The sequence below is a fragment of the Arachis ipaensis genome, chromosome B07 (assembly GCF_000816755.2).
Source record: "Arachis ipaensis cultivar K30076 chromosome B07, Araip1.1, whole genome shotgun sequence".
Classification (NCBI taxonomy): domain Eukaryota; kingdom Viridiplantae; phylum Streptophyta; class Magnoliopsida; order Fabales; family Fabaceae; genus Arachis; species Arachis ipaensis.
This window is the reverse complement of record NC_029791.2, coordinates 44,069,786-44,083,605: the sequence shown is the minus strand read 5'-3', so window position 1 is coordinate 44,083,605 and position 13,820 is coordinate 44,069,786. Positions and strand designations below refer to the sequence as shown.

Sequence of the window (13,820 nt, the reverse complement as noted above, 5' to 3'; positions counted from 1 at the left end):
TATTTCTGAATTTCTTGATCTAATGCGTTGTAGACGAACTCCATTCTCTTGTTAATGTATCTGCAATAACATTTTTGTCACCCTTAATATATTCAATTTTTATTGGATATCGTAACAAAAATAATTGCCATCTTACCAATCGTCCATGATTATAATCAACTTTTAAATTATATCGTATGAAACCTGTTAGGTAGCTTGAATCTGTCCTTAATGTAAATTCTCTGGGTAGTAAATCAATTTTCCATTTCTTAAGAGATTTAATTGCTGCTAGAGTTTCCTTTTCATGAGTGGTATATCACTGTTCTGTTGGAGTAAAAGTCCCTGAAATATACCTGCAAAGTAATTCCTTTGGGGAATTTTTAGAATCTAGTGATTCTTTTCCTTACTCCAAACTTTTTATAGCTTTCTTAGCTTTTAGACATCCTGACCAGGTTATGTCTGAAGCATCTGTTTCTACTATTAAGTAGTCATTTTCTTCTAGAATATAAAGTTCTGGAAGTTTTTCACATAATTCTTTAATCTTTTGAATTTGCATACTATCTTTTTCATCCTATTTCCATTCTTTTTTAGTACTTATTTTTGGAAATAAGCTTTTAGTGTATTCTGTTATATTCTTTAAGAATCCTTGATCAGAAATATAATTTATACATACAGTCTAAATCGAGCATTCTTTCTCCTTCCATTTCCTGGATTTTAGGAACGTATTTTGATGGTATTTTTGTATATTTTGAATCTTTATTTATAAACCCTTTTTTAAAAGCATAATTATCAAAACCTGTTTCCCATTTAAATTGAGATTGATTATCCCTAGATGTTCCAGCTTCATTTTTTACTTGTATTGGAATTGCTGGTTCTTCATCACTTGAATAATCTAGGATGTGTTCTTCATTTTCTATATTTTCAGAATTTACTATTTCTTCTTCTATCTGAAATCCCTGTTCCATAATATTATTTTCTTGAGCCATTTTTAATTCTTTAAAAAGTATTGTAACTTCTTCTAATTTTTCTTCAATATTCATAATTTTAGTGGTGGTTTTACTTTTAAATCTTTTATGTTGATTATATTTTGAAATTTTTCTTCTTTTGAATTTTCTTTTTCCTTATTTCTTTGAAATTTTATGGATACTAGTATTTCTTCAAGCATATCTACTATAGAATTTAATTGTGGGTTAAAAGTATGATAAAGAATTGAAAATAATTAAAGGTAGTTTTGATTAATTGGATTTGAGATAAAATAAGAATTTTTATATGATTTAATTTAAATAATTGATATTTTCATAATTTAATACCTTAAGTTTTAGGAATAAAGAAAATTAATCTTATTATCTTATAATTTCAATTAGAGTATTTGATTTTAAATTATTCAGTATTTTGATACAACAAATAATATTTTAAAGTAATTTCAAGAATTTAATTATATTTCAAGTTACTCTAAAATCTCCAATTTCATATACAAACCCTAATTTTATTAACACATACTTTTTCTCTATTCCCAAATTGAAACTCTAATTTGACCTAATCCTAACCCACTCATCTCTCTCACCCACCCACACTCACTCAGCACAAACAAAATACACGCACCCAGCACCAGCAACTGCAAAAAGAAATGGAAGAAAGGGGAAGAAGAAGGGGGGCGAGCTGTCCGCGCCACCACCCAGTCACCGTCACCATCGCGTCAGCGCCTCGCTGCTGTCATCCTCGCAGGCATGGAGGAAGCCCTTGCTGTCGCTGCTGCCCGTGAAGCCGACGCCGTCGCGAGTCAGAACTCAGGCGAGAGAGAATGTCGCGAAAGAGGAGGAAACTGCGCCGTCCAGCCGCTGTCTGTGAAGCATGGGTCACCGTCTATGCTCGCCGCCGCTGCTAGCAGAGGAGAGAAGAGGCCCGAGAGGAGAACGCCGGCAGAGGAGGGAAGAGCTCGCGCCAACCTCGCGAACCACCGTTGCGTCATGTCCACCGTCATCTTCGTGGGTTCCTGTCACCGCCGTCATCCATGGGTGAAGCAAAGGGGAGAGATCCGCGAGGAAGAGAGGAGCCCGATCCGTCCAGCCGCCGCGCCTTGTCGCCGGCGCCATCTTCGTCTGAACCACCGCCGGATCCACCGCTACCGAAACTTCTGGCCTAGTCTCTGCCATCGGAGAATGCCGCTGCCGCCATTGAGATCCCCTACCAGTAAAGGTTTTTAAGTTGGCTTTCGTTCCTTTTGGGTTTCCAGAAGCTTTTCATCGTTATACGTTTGTTATAGTCGTCGTTGCAGGAGTTCTGGTCGCTGCTGCCGCTCGAGGTGGTTGTCGGGGCTGCCACCAAGTCGGTTCAGTGAACGCTGTTGTTTCGTATTCATAGTTCGATATGTATTTATGTTTCAGAAAGTCCCTGCGTTAGTATTCTGTTATGTTTGGTTATAAACTCTAAGGTCTTGGTAACGTAGGTTTGAGTTTTGTATGTTGCATGTCACATTTAAGTTGCTGTGAGTGTTGCGAAAGTGATAAGGGGCTGAGTTTGTGGTTGTCGTTGGTTCCGGCTGAGAGGAAAGAGTTCGGTTGATGCGTTTGGGTTATGGTTTCGACAAATCGAGGTAGGTGCTTTTATACAAACTAATTTATTTTAAATGGGAATTGTTATAAATAGATATGCTGTGCGAAATGTATTTATGGTGATTATGTGATTCTTATGAATTGTCTGATTTTGTCTTGAATGAATATGTTTTCCTGTTTGATTGAAATGATGTCTGCTTTTGATAAATTGGAGATTTCTGGATTGGTTGATTTGAAATGGTTTTTGATAATCTGAAAGTTGAGTTTTTGTTTTATTGGAAACTGATTTGGTCTTGAACCTGTTGGAAAGAGTTGAGGATTGGTTTGGTTGGGATCCGGAAAGGGTGGCAAAGTCCAAGTTTTAGGGGAGATGCTGCCGAAATTTCTATAAAATCCGAGACTTTATTTGAAACGATATTTTAAAAAGGAATGGATTATGCCTTGAACTATATTACCGATAAATGAATTAGGTTTGAACCCTTTTATTAAGAAAATTATTATATTTTGAATGTAAACTATTTTAGAAAAGAGTCATGTTTAAAGTCGATTTAAAGATGGAGATAATTAAGTTTTGGAATTTGAGTAAGTAAGCAAATTTGAAGGAGTTTTAATGGAGTTCGATTAACTAATTTCCCTTGACAACATTTTAGGAAAAGTTTGAAGTATTATCTGGAACTTTGACTTAGTAAAACTGAAACAATTCCCAAGCCTTTGGAAACAGATTTAAGAATGAAATTGAAGTGGTTTTCGGTTTAAATGATTTGGTTTTGGTCTAAGTAAGTTGGTTTTGAAATTGGTTCGGAATATTTAGATATATGACTTGGTTTTGGTTTAAATTCAATTTTATTTATTCAAATCAAGAAGTTAAGATTTCGAAGGTTTTCAATGAATTTAAGAAATGAATTAGGTTATTCTCCCCTGAAGTTTTAAGACTCCACTGAGGAATTTTATGACCAAATCCTGATTTAGAAATGAATGATTTTGAGTCTTTCAAAAGAGATTCTGAATTTGGTATGGTTTTGAGATTGTTTGAAAGGGTTGGAAAGATGTGGAAAGTGGCTCCATTTTGAAAAGTGATTCTTGGCAAGATGTGAATTTAAAACGTTTGTTATTTAAAAGTAAATGGGCCAAGAATGAATTTGAAATAAGTTATTGAGCCTGATTGATTGTGATTATCATCAATATTGAGGAGTTATTTTTTGGTAGGCATAAGGGCCGGGTTCGTCCCGCTTATGCTGAGATGAGATTTTTGATAAGACGTTATGCACCCGGCAGGGACGGCGGTTGGATCCCGCCTGTCGAGGTAGCGGTGGCGGCGTAAGGGCAGTGGTTTGTCCCGCTTGCATTGAGATGCGAGGTCGGTGGCCTCGCATCCCTTCGGATCAATAGAGCGTGCAGGCGCAAAATCCTGGACAGTGATCCGAGCACTATGTCTCGGGGGTTCTCATATGATGAATCCGAAGGGCGACGTCTCCATGGAGATATGTCAGGTTGGCAGTTGAACCGACAATGTGATATCACAGCCAGTAGGACAGACATTCATCATTTTCATTTATGTGACATTGTTTGGGTGTGCATATTGTAATTGGTTTGCCTATGTGAATACTTATGTTAATTGCTAACTGCTATATTTGTTGTAATTGCTATTGATTGTGTTTGAACTACATTATTTGTGATTGTGTCTGATTGGTTGGTTTGTGATGAATTGATTGATGATTGAGTTGTTTGGGCCAGGGGCCATGTTGGATTGGATGGGCTTGAGGCCGTGATTGGTATATTGAGTTATAGTTCTGTATAAAGTATCTGACTGGTTCAGCATAGACTTAATGAACCTATGCTTGGAACGGGATGATTATTTATACCGCGTAGGTAACTGCTTTCATGGTTATGGTCTAGGAAAGTATGAAAAATCAAACTCTTACAGCATAGACTTAATTGAATCTATGTTTGGGACATGTTGGTCATTCATACTATCTAGAAAAACTTTTCAGATTTTGCAAGAAAGGGAAAAGGTTTTGTTTTAAAATATTTGAGAAATTTACCAAATCTTCAAAAAGGGATTTTCTGGATTTCGAATGTGTACCCAAGGTTTTTGGAAAGACTCATAAGACGAGCAATGATCACGTTATTCTAAGAATAATTTTATTTTGCGTATCTTGTATAGCAATTTCTGTAATCCTATAGTGAGAACAAGCAAGGACGACGTTCTCACTCCCCTACAGGTTATTCCTTTTCAGGATATGGACGACGAAGTTTCAGAAGAGTTACGTTATTTTCTGTTTATTCGGTATTTTTGTATTATCTTAGCTATTATTCTTCCCTCGCCTTTATTTTTATTAAGTTTGTAAGAGGGATAGGAAATTATGATACGTATATTTGTAAGCTAGTGTTATATATATATATATATCCTAATGTATTGTATCTAGTTTGTATGTTTATGTATGTTTATATTTTCGACGATAGAAAAAGTGTTTTTGAAAGGTTATACGGTTTTAAGTTTTAAACAGGCTCCTATTTTAGTATTAAATATGTGAAGAGTTGTCGTAATGCCCAAGCTATCAGAGTGGCGCAGCCGGAAGCGTGATATTCGAATAGTGAGGGTGTTACATTTGTAGTATCAGAGCAGTCCTTCCTATAGAGCCTGAGGAATGGACTGACTATGCTTCAATTGCATATTCTGAATGTTTGTCATGTAATAGTCTTGTTCGAATAACGAGAATTAGAGATTTTTGCACATGACAGTCTAATGATTAATGTTGTTAGTCTTGCATTGCATAATTCCTAGTGCTAAGTTTGGCCAGCTTAAAACGAGTGGATTATGTATATGAATGTACTAATGGGTTATTATAGACGAGATACGAGTGATAGGTAACGCGATTCGTGGGTTTTCGGAACATTAGAAACTATTTCTCGAGGTTTTTCAGTTATGTGCTTTGGATTCTGTTGGAGTCATGTGACTTATTGTTTCTTAACCTATCTTGATGTTCTTGTTGCCTTTTCTTTTGGAAGGCAGTTTGGTGTTTCCAGTCATATTTTTCTGTTCATATGCATTCTTATTTGATCCTAAATTGCATATGCCGGTTTGAATTTCTTGGTGTATCTGTCTTTCTCTGTTCGAACTCTTTTTCTTGATCCATGTAATTTTTTGACATGACTTTGAACTTGTCTTGATGCAGTGTGCCTTTTATGTCCTTACTTCGAGTCCTTTTTAAAAGAAATGGTGATTCAATTTTTCTCTTAATTGATTGTATTTATAACTAATTTTCAACTTTTATAAAATCGCTTTTGATTTGATATACACCTATCTATATAAAACTTTGAAAAATTCTTATACAACTTAAAAACTATTTATTTAATACCCCGCATGTTCTTTTACTAGGTTATGGAATTATACCTACTCTACGCACAACTTGATTTTCTAATAGCTATACTATAATTCTTATGCATATGTTTATTTGATTATGTACTTAGGTATTTTTTTTTAAAAAAAATTTTGAAAGAAAAGATTTTTGCCATTATTCTGGTTGATCTTCGTTTGACAAACTTTACTTAAATTAACTTAAATTGGAATTGATTTTGCATAACGCATTGCTTATGCATTTGTCCTTTTGAAATTATTAGGCTAATTCCTTTTTAAGCTTTTCATGTCTATCGATGTCATACTTGATTATATTCTTAATTATTCTTTTACTTTTATGAACATCATCATTAGTCTTAGTTTTTCCTTCTCATGTGAACCTCATACTCATCCGAGTCATCTTGAATTTGTTTCTACCTAGTGCGTTGTTTGTCCTCTTAATTGTCTTTCTTTAGTCAAAGATTCTTTCTTGAAAATTCACCGTTGACTGAGTTGTCTTTCCTTACGAGTTTTGTATTCTTTTGGACCAATGGAAATCTTGTTTGATGTCCCATGCCTCGTGGATCTTGTTTGAACTCCCTTGATTTAAGATCCTTTCTTGTTTGTTCTGATTTCTTTATAAGTACATCTTAATATTCTTGAATGTTCTTATGTGATGGCAATTTCAAGTGTATTCTTAGAGTTTTGATGTGAACTTTTGAAACAAGTTTTGGATTCTCTTAAGAAATCTAAATCAATTCTTCTCGCTTAAATTGCATCCATAGTTATTCTTTAAATTGACAAAGTTGTTTTGAAGTTGGCATGCACTGTTTTAAATAAAGTTTTGAAACCAACTGATAAGCAGATTTTTACCTCGGAGTTTCCTTTTCTAAATAGAGTTTAACTTGTTCCATGTTTGCTATAAATTTTATACACGCTTGTTTGAATATCAGCTTTGAGAGTTTTTGAACAAACATTTGAGTTTCTTACAACCTTTCCACAATTTCAGTGTATACCTTTATTTGATTGAGTACCTAAATGTCTTTCAGGATTTTCGAAAAAAAATTATTTTGGCCTTAACCCAATTGACTTTCATTTTTCAAACCTCACTTATTCTGTCTTTTACTTGGAAACTATTTAGACAAAATGCAATTTAGTTTTCTTTTAACCATACTGTAGTTTTGATATATGTTTTTGTCATCCTCTTCTGAAATGCGAGTCACCTACCTTTCTTTTAGCACATGGGGTGATCTTCCTTTAGTTTTTCATTCTTTATATTCAAATGTATTATGTGTACTTAATCATAAACTTTAAATTGAAACCCTACTTAAAACCCTAATTTGACCTAACCCTAACCCACTCATCTCTCTCACCCACCCATACTCACTCAGCACAAACAAAACACACGCACCCAACACCAGCAACTGCAAAAAGAAATGGAAGAAAGGGGAAGAAGAAGAGGGGACGAGCTATCCGCGCCACCACCCAGTCGCAGCCACCATCACGTCAGCGCCTCGCCGCCGTCATCCTCGCAGACATGGAGGAAGCCCTTGCTGCCGTTACTTCCCGTGAAGCCAACGCCGTCGCGAGTCAGAACACAAGCGAGAGAGAAGGTCACGAAAGAGGAGGGAACCGCGCCGTCCAGCCACCGTCTGTGAAGCATGGGTCGCCGTCTATGCTCGCCGCCGCTGCTAGCAGAGGAGGGAGGAGAACGCCGGCAGAGGAGGGAAGAGCTCGCGCCAGCCTCGCGAACCACCGTTGCGTCATGTCCGCCGTCATTTTCGTGGGTTCCTGTCGCTGCCGTCATCCATGGATGAAGCAAAGGGGAGAGATCCGCGAGGAAGATAGGAGCTCGACTCGTCCAGCTGCCGCGCCTTGTCGCCGTCCTTGTCGCCGGTGCCATCTTCGTCCAAACTGCCGCCGGATCCACCGCTGTTGAAACTTCTGGCCTAGCCTCTGCCACCAGAGAATGCCGCTGCCACCACTGAGATCCCTTGTCGGTAAGGGTTTTTAAGTTGGCTTTCGTTCCTTTTGTGTTTCCGAAAGCTTTTCATCGCTATATGTTTGTTCCAATCGTCGTTGTTGGAGTTCTGGTCACCGCTGCCGCTCGAGGTGGTTGCCGGGGCTGCCGCCAAGCAGGTTCAGTGAACGCTATTATTTTATTTTTTTAGTTCGGTAAGTATTTATGTTTCAGAAAGTCCCTGCGTTAGTATTCTGTTATGTTTGGTTATAAACTCTGAGTTCTTGGTAACGTTGGTTCGAGTTCTGTATGTTGCATGTCACTTTTAAGTTGCTGTGAGTGCTACGAAAGTGAGAAGGGGATGAGTTTGTGGTTGTCGTTGGTCCCGGGCTGAGAGGAAAGAGTTCGATTGATGCGTTTGGGTTATGGTTTCGACGAATCGAGGTAGGGGCTTTTATACAAACTAATTTATTTTAAATGGGAATTATTATAAATAGATATGCTATGCGAAATGTATTTCTGGTGATTATGTGAGTCTTATGAATTGTCTGATTTTGTCTTGAATGAATATGGTTGCTTGTTTGATTGAAATGATGTCTGCTTTTGATAAATTGGAGATTTCTGAATTGGTTGATTTGAAATAGTTTTTGATCATCTGAAAGTTGAGTTTTTGTTTTATTGGAAACTGATTTGGTCTTGAACCTGTAGGAAAGAGTTGAGGATTAGTTTGGTTGGGACCCGAAAACGGTGGCAAAGTCCAAGTTTTAAGGGAGATGCTGCCGAAATTTCTATAAAATCCGAGACTCTATTTGAAACGATATTTTAAAAAGTAATGAATTATTCCTTGAACTATATTACCGATAAATGAATTAGGTTTGAACCCTTTTATTAAGAAAATTATTATATTTTGAATGTAAACTATTTTAGAAAAGAATCATGTTTAAAGTCGATTTAAAGATGGAGATAATTAAGTTTTTGAATTTAAGTAAGCAAATTTGAAGGAGTTTTAATGGAGTTCGATTAACTAATTTCCCTTTACAACATTTTAGGAAAAGTTTGAAGTATTATCTGGAACTTTGACTTAGTAAAACTGAAACAATTTTCGAGCCTTTGGAAACAGATTTAAGAATGAAACTGAAGTGGTTTTCAGTTTAAATGATTTGGTTTTGGTCTAAGTAAGTTGGTTTTGAAATTGGTTCGGAATATTTGGATATATGACTTGGTTTTGGTTTAAATTCAATTTTATTTATTCAAATCAAGAATTTAAGGTTTCGGGGGTTTTCAATGAATTTAAGAAATGAATTAGGTTATTCTCCCCTGAAGTCTTGAGACTCAACTGAGGAATTTCATGACCAAATCCTGATTTAGAAATCAATGATTTTGAGTTTTTCAAAAGAGATTCTGAATTCGGTATGGTTTTGAGATTGTTTGAAAGGGTTGGAAAGAAGTGGAAAGTGGCTCCGTTTTGAAAAGTGATTCTTGGCAAGATGTGAATTTAAAACGTTTGTTATTTAAAAGTAAATGGGCCAAGAATAAATTTGAAATAAGTTATTGAGCCTGATTGATTGTGATTATCATCAAGATTGAGGAGTTATTGTTTGGTAGGCATAAGGGCCGGGTTCGTCCCGCTTATGCTGAGATGAGATTGTTGATAAGACGCTATGCGCCCGGCAAGGACGGCGGTTGGATCCCGCCTGTTGAGGTAGCGGCGGCGGCGTAAGGGCGGTGGTTTGTCCTGCTTGCGTTGAGATACGAGGTCGGTGGCAAGAGTATCCCGCTCGCATCCCTTCGGATCAATAGAGCATGCAGGCGCAAAATCCTGGAGAGTGATCCGAGCACTATATCTCGGGGTTCCCATACGATGATTCCGAAGGGCGACGTCTCCATGAAGATGTGTCGGGTTGGAAGTTGAATTGACAATGTGATATCACAGCCAGTAGGACTGGTGCACGAATTGTAAATCACACTTTTCATAACTCGTACCACTAACCAGCAAGTGCACTGGGTCGTCCAAGTAATACCTTACGTGAGTAAGGGTCGATCCCACGGAGATTGTCGGCTTGAAGCAAGCTATGGTTATTTTGTAATTCTTAGTCAGGAAATTAATAATAAAAATGGTTGGGTTTATGAAGAGTAATTAACATAAAATAAATAATACTTGTTGTTCCGAGGGTTACCTAAAACTGTAGATCGATCTCGGACGAGATCTTCTGTACTGGTCGGAGATGACGTGTCCGGCTGGTGGGTGGCGGCCAGAGCTGTCATGTCCGACTTGTGGGACTGGCTGCACTGCTGATCCTTCGTCACCGGAGGGTGGGGAGTACCTGCAAGGGACTCCGATGCTTAAGTTAGGAAGGGTATTAACAGGTTTTTAGTAGAATCAAAGTATGAGTTATACCTGGGTGCTCCAGTGTATTTATAGTAGCGGGGAGTGACCTTTCTGGAGATAAGATAGTTATCTTATCTTATCTTATCTTTAAGTGAGGTCATCTTATCTTCTGGGGAACCGCCTTTATCTTTCTAGGCTTTGGCTGCATTTAGATTGGGCTGTGTCCCTTTGTTTGGGCCTACTTGGGCCTCTTATGGCGATTTGTCCGAGCTCTTTATAAAGAGGTCGGACATGGGCCAACCTTCCCAGAGGTTGGTCATGGGCCAACCTTCTAAGAGGTCGGATAGTCTGACCTAAAGAGGTCGGTCGACTTGTCGTCAAACATCCCGGGTCGGACAACTCGACCCAGGGTATGAATAGTACCCCTGCTTGAGTTCAGACCTTTTCGTGAGATCGTGCTTTCAGAGCTTCGATCTCTTTGGGGAAGTCGTGCTCAAGCATCCGTCTGGCTTGTTTCTTCATTGCTTTGCAATCCTTGCAGATTTTCTAGAGGTTTGGTACTTCACAGTCCGTGCTCTTTTGAGTGGTACTGTGGGTTTTCTACCCTTGCCTTCTGGATCACACCTTGCTTTAAGTTTGTGTTGACAACCCTCTGCCTTGGCGAAGTTATCCTTTGAGGCTTGATATCCAGGCTTTTAGTGACTTGTCTGATGACTTTTTAGTGTTCTTTATATAGAATCTTTTTTAGTCTCGAATGACGTTCGTAGCCTGTTTGAGATTGTGCCTTTTTTAGCGGAGTTGTATCCCTTTTAGCTAAGCACATTTGAGCCTTATGTTGTTTTCCAACCTTTTGGCTTGTTCTTTTTTTGAGATCGTACTTGCGCCTCTTCTTAGCTGACGTTGACCTGTACGACTTTGCCCCAGATTGAGTTCGGACATTTCCGTAAGATCGTGCTTTTAGAGCTTCGATCACTTTGGGGAAGTCGTGCTCAAGCATCCTGACTTTGGTTGATCTTGAGTAGTTTCTCCTTGTGCGAGTCTGATATTGTCCTTTTTAGTTTGTTGAGAGGTCTTTTCAGCCTTCTTCCGCATTGTTTGTCTTCACTTCTCGGGCTTTTTAGTCATAATCCAACAACTTTTTAGGTAGTATTCCGATGGGGAACCTTTTTATAGTTTGTTTGGATGACTTTTTAGCTCCGTCTTTGAGGCAGTGCTTTTCGCTTTTTAAGTAGTGTCTTTTTTCAAGACTTCGTACTTTTCAGTGAAGCACTTCTGGCTTTGGCCTTTTGACCTTTCCTTGGCCTTTGTGAGACGTTTATAAAGTGTTGGTACTTTGCTGTCCGATCTCTTTTTTATCAGATCTTGTTTTGTCTGTTTCTTGTTTGGGCGGGATGACCTTTGGGGCTAACTTGTCCGACAACTTTTTAGTGTTCTTGGTAGAACTTTTTTAGTTAGTTTGAACAATTTTGATAGCCTTGTCATGGAGCCGTGGCTTTTAGGGCGGAACTATGTCCCTTTTAGCGCACGCTTTTCGTTGGTCCGACTTCTCGTGTCGTTCCGAGCTGTAGCTTTCGTTAGTTCGACTTCTTCTTGTCGGTCCAAACTGTAGCTTTCGTTGGTCCGACTTTTTCTTGTCGGTCCAAGCTATAGCTTTCGTTGGTCCGACTTCTTCTTGTCGGTCCATTCTAAATTATTTCTAATAATCCATTTTATTTGGACCTTTGTCAGGTCTCTTCTTATGGATTACTTTTTATAACTTTGTGATTTTGTTGGGCCGACTTTATCATGTCGGTCCCTTCTGAGTTATTTTTAGTAATCCTCTTTTTTGGACCTTTGTTAGGTCTTTTTCAGGGATTACTTTTTATAACTTTTTTGTTTATGGGACGACTTCTTTACGTCAATCCCTTCTAAGTTATTTTTAGTAATCCGCTTTCTTGGACCTTTGTTAGGTCTCTTTCAGGGGTTACTTTTTATAACTTTTTGCTTTTGGGCCGACCTTTTCATGTCGGGCCCTTCTAAGTTATTTCTAGTAATCCTCTTTATTGGACCTCTGTCAGGTCTCTTTCCAGGATTTACTTATAACTTTGGTTATTGCGACTGGTCCGACTTCTTTACGTCGGCCAGTCTTTAAGTTATTATTTAGCAACACATTTTTATTAAGACCTCGTCAGGTCCTTTCTATGGATCACTTTCGATAACTTCTTGCATTATTCTGTTTTCATCTTTGCCGATTTTGTAGAAATTGGTTTGATCCCCGTTTGGTCGACCTTTTGATGAATTTGGTTTTCATCTTTGTTGGTCTTTATCGTGATTGTGCAGTGAATTTGATCTTCACTTTCTGCCGATCTATAGCTTTATAATCGGGCGATGAATTCTGCTTTCACTTTTTTGCCGACCTTGTCGAAATCGGGCGATGAATTCTGGTTCCATCTTTGCTGGCTTTTATCGTGATCGGGTGGTGGATTTGGTTTTCACCCCGCCGACCTTGTCGTGATCAGGTAGTGAAATTTTGCACTCAGATTAGTGCGTCTTGGTATAGCAGTGAATTTGGTTTTCACTTTGTCGACCTTTGTCGAAATCAAATAATGAATTCGGTTTTCATCGTGGTCGGGCGGTGAAGTTGGTTTTCACCTTGCCGACTTGTCGCTTTGTAATCGGACGATGAATTTGGTTTTCATCTTGCCGACTTTGTCGTGATTGGGCGGTGAATTTGGTGTTCACCTTGCCGACCTGCCGTAGTCGGGCGTCTTGGTAGGAAACTTTTTAGAGAATCTGCAATCTTTTAAATAATAAAATGAAGATAAGAGTGTGTACATGTTAGTACTTACCCTTCTAGGTCGGGAAATCTTTTTGGATCTCGGCCTGGCGCCCTTTTTAGATTGCAGGCATGCCATGACCTTGGTAGCTCTTGCCCCTCGAGGTCAGACACTTTGTAGCAACCTTTCCCCAGTTCTTCTGAACAACTTGGTATGGTCCTTTCCAGTTGGCTGCTAGCTTCTCTTCTCCCGACCGACCTATTTCAATGTCATTTCGGATTAGGATGAGATCGTTGTTGCCAGATTACCTTCCGATTGTATCTTGAGGCCATTTGACGCTTTAACGCCTCTTCCTTGATCCGAGTTCTTTCTCGGGTTTCTGGAAGTAGGTCGAGTTCTTCCTTTTGAAGTTTGGAGTTGGCCTCTTCACTGTAGTGGATCACTCTGGGCGATCCTTCTTCGACCTCCACTGGGATTATTGCCTCCATTTCGTAAGCTAATCGGAAGGGTGATTCCTTTGTAGTGGAGTGTGGGGTTGTCCGATATGCCCATAGGACTTGTGGGAGCTCTTCAGGTGGGGCTCTAGGGAAGTTGGCATGCTTTTGATGTAAAGCTTTGACTTTGTATTTGGGTTTTTGCTCTGAAGAACTTTGGTTCTTCCTGCAAAAAGTTTGCGTCTTTGATCGTTTGTTGTGACTTTTCTTTTGTCGTTCACCTTTGAGAAGAATGTGGTGTTTGGACTGTTTATAGATTGTCGACTTCTTTTCTCTGTGTTTTTGCCCTGTTGTTGCCTCCAAAGGGTGCTCCTGGACTTTCGTGTGAGTCCTGGGGTTTTCCTTTTACTGCTGTTTCCGACACTTGATGTTTTGGTGTTATTGTTCGAGTTGTTTCCTTATTTGCCCGAGTT

At 38.8% G+C, this 13,820-nt stretch overlaps 1 long non-coding RNA gene across 1 annotated transcript in view; it reads right to left on the bottom strand.

The window, feature by feature from the left end:
• Positions 1-5,256, bottom strand: part of LOC110265171 — a 13,502-nt gene extending 8,246 nt beyond the window's left edge. The window contains exons 1-2 of the long non-coding RNA XR_002351481.1: positions 5,246-5,256; positions 1,527-1,529 (exon numbers count right to left, since the gene is read on the bottom strand). This is a non-coding gene — a long non-coding RNA (uncharacterized LOC110265171). The remainder of the gene's footprint in view (positions 1-1,526; positions 1,530-5,245) is intronic.